Genomic DNA, 7,179 nt, shown 5'->3' with positions numbered 1-7,179 from the left:
AATGCGCAAACTTATATGGGACGCATTTGCCCCCGTTACCGTTTTAGCTCGTTTCGCGGCTGCCGGCTGCATCCGCCTCCCTCAATACTGAACCAGCTTTAGAACGAGTTGTGCCCATGAATCATACGCACACATACACATGGGGAAATAGGGCCCAGGTTGAAAAATACCTAAGTTGTCCTTTAAGACTCTGGAGGATTTGGAAAAACTTATCTATGTATGTATCTTCAGTAGATTCGACAACTGTGACGGTGTCTTTACAGGTCCCCCCCCCCAAAAAAAATCAATCAGACAGCTGCTGCTCGAGGCCTCACTAAAACCAAGAAAATGGATCATGTCACTCACAGTTCTGAGGTCTTTATGCTGGTTTCCTGTCTGCCCATGAATTGATGTAAAAATACAACTGTCTGTTTGTAAGGCACTGAATGGTTTAGGGCCATTATACATTTCTGATTTTCTGCTATATTATGCACCATCCAGGCCTCTCAGGTCATCTGGGACAGGTCTGCTCTCTGTCCCCAGAGTCGAAACTAAACATGGAGAAGCAGCGTTCAGTTTTTATGCACAAAATATTGGGAACAAACCTCCAGAAAAATGCAGGTCTGCTGCAACTCTTGGTTCTTTTAAATCAAGGGTGAAGACTTTTCTGTTTGGACATGTTTTGGCAGAAACTGACACCTTCCTCAGAAGTGTATCAGTGACACTTCTAGGAAGGTGGGCCGCTCCTGTCAAGCCTGACCACAGGCCTGACCACAGGCTTGACAGGACCACAAAAGATGTGCCACATCTTGTGTCATCAGTGAAGCATAAAAAGAGTATTACCAAACGAGTATGGGCTACATACTAACCAAACATGACTCAAAAATGTCCCCAAGATTTACACTGGAGGCTAGAATATATTAATTATTGTCAAAGAAATGTGCGCTTCAGTTTAAGTTGTGCAACCTGGAGGATTTTCAGTTGAATGGCATAAAAGGTATGACCTGCTGTGCATAATATACAGTAGCAAATTGGACAGACACAGCAGGATGCAATCAATCAGGCACTGGCTTTAATGAGTTTTAGCCCACAGTCTCTGGTCAGTGCAACTAAATAAAGGTCATAAAAACATCAAAGTCAATAAGGGCAACGGGGCAGTTAGGCTCTGAGAACCAACGGTGCACCCTCTGCATGTTAATTCATGATTTTATTAGGACGCTTTCTGTGGTGGACATCCAGCTATTTTCATTACACCTCCTCATGAGCAGGTTTCACATCAACTTAGACTGTGTGTGTGTGTGTGTGTGTGTGAGAGAGAGAGAGAGTGGCCGAGGGAGAGAGGCAGAGAGAGAAAAAGAGCGAGATGGGTACGTTATAGGCTACATCTTCAACCAACGGGAGTTGGCATTCCCATGCTGAAGAGACAAAGAGGGGGGACACGGGCGGAGGTGGGTGGGGGAGTAAAGCGCCGAAGAGTGAGGTGAGGCAGAGCTCATTCAGTGGGAACGTTGAGCGGCGCAGCTCCTCGGATTGTACTCACAGAAAATCCCTCCGTTTGGTCTGAGAAGAAGCGCCTCCTGTCCTGGACCACTGTGCGCTCTGCGGCTCGCTGTGGCTCACCACCTCTGACGCGGATACGAAAAGACTCTGCGAGGGGACAAGACCAAAAACTTCTTTCATCGTGGTTTTCAACAAAGGTAAGATGCTGCTTTTGTTTTTTGTTTTTATTTCAGCTTGCAAACAGGGTCCATAAACGCGCAGTGGTGTGAGGGATGAGGAGATGCACGGCTTGTCTTGGTTGTCTTGCAGCTTAATTTGTTTTTTATCATCACAGGCAAATTAAAATTATTGCCTCAATCGATAAATCACTGCAGGTGCATTGGGGGTGCATGTTTGTAGGTAAACCATTAAAGAATATATAAAACAGCAGTTTGCAAATGTCCCTTAAATAACAAGTGACTTTATTGCTTTGTGAAACATTCATATTCTCATGGATTAATCCAAACTGCAGCGAATAGTCCCGGAGCGCAGCAGACCTCCAACAGTAATCATCACAGTGCAGAGCTGCATTTACTCACACCTCTCTTACTACCTCAGACGTGCATGCATCAAATAAAAGTGGAATTGATTTTGTCGTATCCACGTTACCCAAGTCAACCTTTATTCCCTGACAGTTACAGTTGCATCGCAGGGAACAATCAAAACGCAAACGAGCTGCGCGCTTGACATCAGCCGCAGGCAACACTTTGGTGTCACAGCTGTAGATATAACCTCTGTGACAAACATTTTTTTCTCCCCTCAAATCGCGTGTTTACTCGTGCCAAAAAGCAGCCTTGTACTAACTGAACCAAAGGGGCTCCCCTCGTCTTCCTCCAGCCAAACGCGCAACGTTTTCCTGTTGGATGTTTCCAAAGAAAAGGAAGTTGCTTTGAATGGAATTCAAACAGGTTATTCTACTTCATATATAGTTATATCCTTTTATAATGACCTTGTGGCAACTTTCTAAGTACAATAAATCTTGGATGGACACCAGGTGCGACTGTATATAAGATTTTTGCGCTTCTGCGTTATGTAATTTGATAATCAGTCAACAAGTTAAAGGCTGAGTTCACAACCTATCTCTGGTGTCACCTATATGTTTAGCCCTGCTCTTATAGACTCACTAATACATACACAATTTGTGAACCTGCTTTATCTGATATAGGAAAGCGCACACATTGTGATTTGCAGTGTTTTCTATAGTGCATCTCTCCTTGAAAATGCTTGCAGCATATTGCAGTTGCTCAGTGCTGGCTGTGGTTTTGCTTTATTATTTTTTTTTCCGCGGTGAAAGCACAAAACATCAGTGGTTTTATTTTTTGCACACACCGAGGGAGAAACGCTCCTGGAAGGAAACAAAACGGAATGCCTATTACCTTACTATCGCCACCCACCTCCTGAGCCAATCGCTGCAGCCCTTTCCCCATTTCATATTAAAACGCGATCACACACACACAAACACACACAACCTACAGACACACAACTTTCCAATAGCGCCATCAATGTCACCATGGAAACCAACTCCCTTGGCACCCTCACTTGATCGCCTTTAGCATTACTCTTGGCCTGTCACTTAAAAACGTGTACAGGTTGTGTTTGTGGATGAGTCTGTCAGCTGCATGTTGATGCATGAGACCTGGAGAGGAGGTGGTCCCTCGCTTCCTCCCTTCCCGCCCTCCCACCCTCCCTCTTTATCCCTCCCTCTCAGTTGCACCTATGCTGGATGTAGGCCTATTGAATGTGCTCTGTGGGAAGTTGGGGGTAGGTCTGTGCCTTCTGGAGCCTATGTGCTCATTCAGAAAGAGGGTATTATGCATGCTGCAAAATTTCCTGTTTGGTCAGGTCCAACTGGCCACGTGGCTTACTAGAAATAACCAGGTGAGAGGCAGCGTGCCTGTTGAGCCGGTTATGATGCTCAGGAGGCTGGTTTCTGAATGCAACAGGGCAGAAGATGCATATTATATGCTAAACTTCAAGGGTTTGCATTGTGTGATACTGGTGCGTGTTATGCTTTTTGTATTGCTAATTGTACATGGTCAGAGTGCTGGCATGGACTGGTTTGGTGTGTATGTACGTATATAGTAAACAGTGTTTTGTTGGGAACCTGGAGGGTTGGTTTCAGTGGGTGGTTGTGGGTTTGTGCATGTGTAAATATGTGAGCGAAGGCGTCTGAGGCAGGTTGATTTCTAGGTTTACTTTTTCCACACATTTTTTTCCCACTGGTGGTTTTTAAGTGAGATGTTCAAAGTCTAAGTCTCTCCCTCTCCCTCTCCTTTCTCTCCTTGGGCCTTGAGATAATTGTATCTATTGGACGCTAACTGTAATGGACACGTTATCTTCCACTGGTGGTCGTGCTGAAAGGAACTGTCTGTACCATGTGCATTGTGTGGCAGGGCCAGGATCTGAAGAAGCCTCGGCCTTCAGTGTAATTGCCGGGAGAATCTGTAAAGGAAAGTGTCCATGCAGCTAATGCGTTTTGTCCTTTTCCCGGAGGACCCTCTCTAAACTACTGTACTGTGGCATTTGCTGCCTTACATGAATGAGCACAACAGACATTCAAGGCGAGCTCACACATGCTGAAAGGCGGGATGAGTCATTTGATATATACATGCATGTCCTGAATCTGTGGGGGGTGGATTTTCTTTTTATTTAATAAGTGAAGGTATGCGTTTACCATGTGCGAGTGTGTTGCGTTCTGCACATGCAGCCATAACAACCAGTTCACATAAGTGAGAATTCACATCCATGGAAGTCTGTTTGGGCACATTATGCACATATTTAGCATTTGTTTACAGAGGAGATCATTAGTGTAAGTGAATTTATGCAGAGACTTTTATCTTGGAGTGCTCCATTAATCCTTTTTACCTGTGTCTGCCGGAAAATAATAGAAAACAAATGATTTCCTGGGTGTTAATGGTTTCCATATGCTGCTCTAGGAAACATATTCTGTTTATTATTCCTTTTATTTTATGCAATTATTGTTGTTTGGAAAGGCTGCATGAATCAAAATAAAGGCTGCATCATATGGAATTCTGCCTCATTAAGGAAACACCTCTTGGATATGGCCACTGGTGGACAAAAATTTACATTCATTGTGTGATATTCATATTAAGCTGTGTTTCTCAGCAGTTTTTTCTTTGACAGTTAATGATTGTAAGTCCAACATGGAGTCACAAGGGTGTCAAAATCCTCTGAGCATGAATTCATCCAAGTAATCATGCATGCAGACACGCACAAGACAACACACCGAGGCACTCACTCATTCACTCATTCACTCCCCCACGTCCAGACAAATCCTGCGGCATCGCTGATCTGTCCCTGGGAGAGATCCAGTCAAAATCATATTTCTCGGAATCTGTTATGTTTGCCATCTGTGAGGACGTTACTTTAATTAGGGTAGACATTGCTTGGGGTGCACAGGGCAGAGTGGGTGTTTGTGTGAACATGTGGGTTTGTTAGTTGTGTTTAATATGGGCTGTTCTACTATGAGGCACACACACACACACACAGGTTGGGGGAGGGGGTTGTGGAGATATGAGAGGCTTGGTTAGGTAATACAGAAAGGAAAAGGAAGTAACAGCACACCGGTAAAAAAAAAAAAAATCAATATGCTAACTGATAGCTTCTTCATTGACTCTGCTTTAACTGTGGGAATTAAATTTTTACTAATCAATCTGAACCGTTTTATGGATTGATTTAAGTAGCCGGCTGTGCTTGAGAATTAATAAGAGGAGAATCTACTGGGTGGATTTGTCTGTAGACTGGGAATGGTTTGACCAGATGGCAAATGAGCCATCACCAGTAAGCAGGCATGAACTGAGGACAAGAAAACTGCACTGACACCGCAGAGTAAGCTGAAAGATTAATTGAATCCTATAGGATGTTCACATGCAGTGGGTAGAATGGGATGCTATGGTCTTGTTCTCACAGCCAGAATTAGTTATATTTTTATGTAACGCCTGACAACACAGAAAACAAGCAGGCAGCAGGCAGTGCTGGCCTATTTTCCTTTTGCTGCCTTCGTATTTTGTGCAGTGCTCCACCATAATGTCCTTCAGAGCAGTTTAGCGCCTGAGAAAAACAATAAAACCCAAGAACAATGTTGAAACGCTTCAGTTTCTGCCAGACAAACTGAGATTTTACACTGCCAGAAGTGTGAGATAGAGTGGGAGAGTGGCTTTAACATGTGGGAGTGACAGAAAGAGAAAAAAGGGGAGGACAGACAGTAAAATATAGAACTCTTTCTTTGGTGGAGAGGAGATAAATGGCCAAATGATGGAGTGACTAAGCAGTGTGGAAGGTGGGGTTGTCCCCCTCCCGAAAACATTTCCTCAGCACTGCCCATGCACGAGGATAATAAAAAGGGCTGCACACGCAGCCCGAAGATGTAGCATATGTTACCTGTCTGTGGCTAGCCAAGTCAAACCTCTCTCTCTCTCACTGCTGCTGCTGCTTGGAAAAGCTGCGGAGAGAGTGAGAAAAAGTGATAAAGATAGAGAGTGAGAAAATGGAGGAGGGGGAACTAGCTGGGAAAATTAAAGGAATCAAAGAAAGAGGAAGAGAAAAGGACAGTAGAGCTGGAAATGAAAAAGAGGGAGGAGAGGAAACAGGTGAAATAGACACCAGGATTCAAACATCCCCAGAGATGTGTGTGTGTGTGTGTGGCTGTGGGTCTCCATTCATGGAGCTCCTCTGTGGTCTTGCTGGCAGTCTGTGGCATCTAGTGCTTGAGTAATCCTCCTGGGAACACGCTGAAGCTGCCAAAGTACCATCCAGCTCCTCTTTTCACTCTTTACCACCCTCATGCTCGTCTATCTCTGTCTCTCTTTTTCTCGCTTTCTCAATACTCCTCTTTCTCTCCCCTTAGCTGTTTCTTTCATTTCAGCCCTTCCTAATTGCCCAAATATCATCCAGTTTCATTTGTCTCTGCACTTGATTTTCCCTGTTTGCCCGCTCTCTTGCTTTTCAGGGCCTTGAATTGTGATTCATCTCCTCCTCGTCACTTTATTCCTGATGTGAATCTTCCTGATATGTGGGATTCATGCTCTTTTTTTTTCATTCCTTTTTTAGTCTTGCCTATAGAATCAGTGTTTCGGTTCTCAGAGAGCAGAACAGAGTGAGGCCTTTCCCATGGGTTGACAAAACAAAGAGCCTGGCTCCCTTCACTTCTGTATGACTGCACAGGAACAGAAACAGAGGCATTCACCAGCAAGTCTGCTGCTGGGCGGCTAAACGATAGATCTCCACTAGCTATGGTCGAGGCATTTCTTCGGTTTCACTATGAGAGGGCAGCAATCATTAAACTGCCCTTATAGTCTGTTTAAGAGACAGAATGTATCCTCCAAAAGTGGAAACGTGTGTTGGGCATGTGGGAAAAAATATGTTGAATACAGATGAAGATTTAGTCAAGTTTAGTTTACTTTATTAGTGCTGTCAAGAACTTGCTTTGTTGAGCTCATAGTGAGGGACAGACATGACAACACACAACACAGCATTTTATTTAACAATCACAAAATAAAGCAAGAAAGAAAGCTAAGAAAATAAGCCAAAACCGAAATCTACATAAAGTTTTCTATTGTTTGAGCTTTGCAATCAATTTGCTTTATATTGGTTGTTTTATTAAAATATCTGATTCTGAAATTAATTTAATTTTAACTAAAT

The 7,179-nt window shown here is 43.7% G+C and overlaps 1 protein-coding gene across 4 annotated transcripts in view; it reads left to right on the top strand.

Moving 5' to 3' along the window:
- The first annotated feature begins 1,309 nt into the window (after positions 1 to 1,309).
- Positions 1,310 to 7,179, top strand: part of LOC117262067 (excitatory amino acid transporter 2) — a 33,075-nt gene continuing 27,205 nt past the window's right edge. For 2 of the 4 annotated variants that reach the window (XM_078168016.1, XM_033634710.2), the window contains exon 1: positions 1,310 to 1,676. The gene's annotated coding sequence lies outside the window, so the exon portion shown is untranslated. Of the gene's footprint in view, positions 1,677 to 3,281; positions 3,397 to 7,179 lie in introns of those variants that run through there. The other 2 variants (XM_033634711.2, XM_078168017.1) reach the window with 2 other exon arrangements.

Source organism: Epinephelus lanceolatus, chromosome 5 (assembly GCF_041903045.1).
Source record: "Epinephelus lanceolatus isolate andai-2023 chromosome 5, ASM4190304v1, whole genome shotgun sequence".
NCBI classification, from domain to species: domain Eukaryota; kingdom Metazoa; phylum Chordata; class Actinopteri; order Perciformes; family Serranidae; genus Epinephelus; species Epinephelus lanceolatus.
This window is presented reverse-complemented; position numbering and strand designations above follow the sequence as displayed.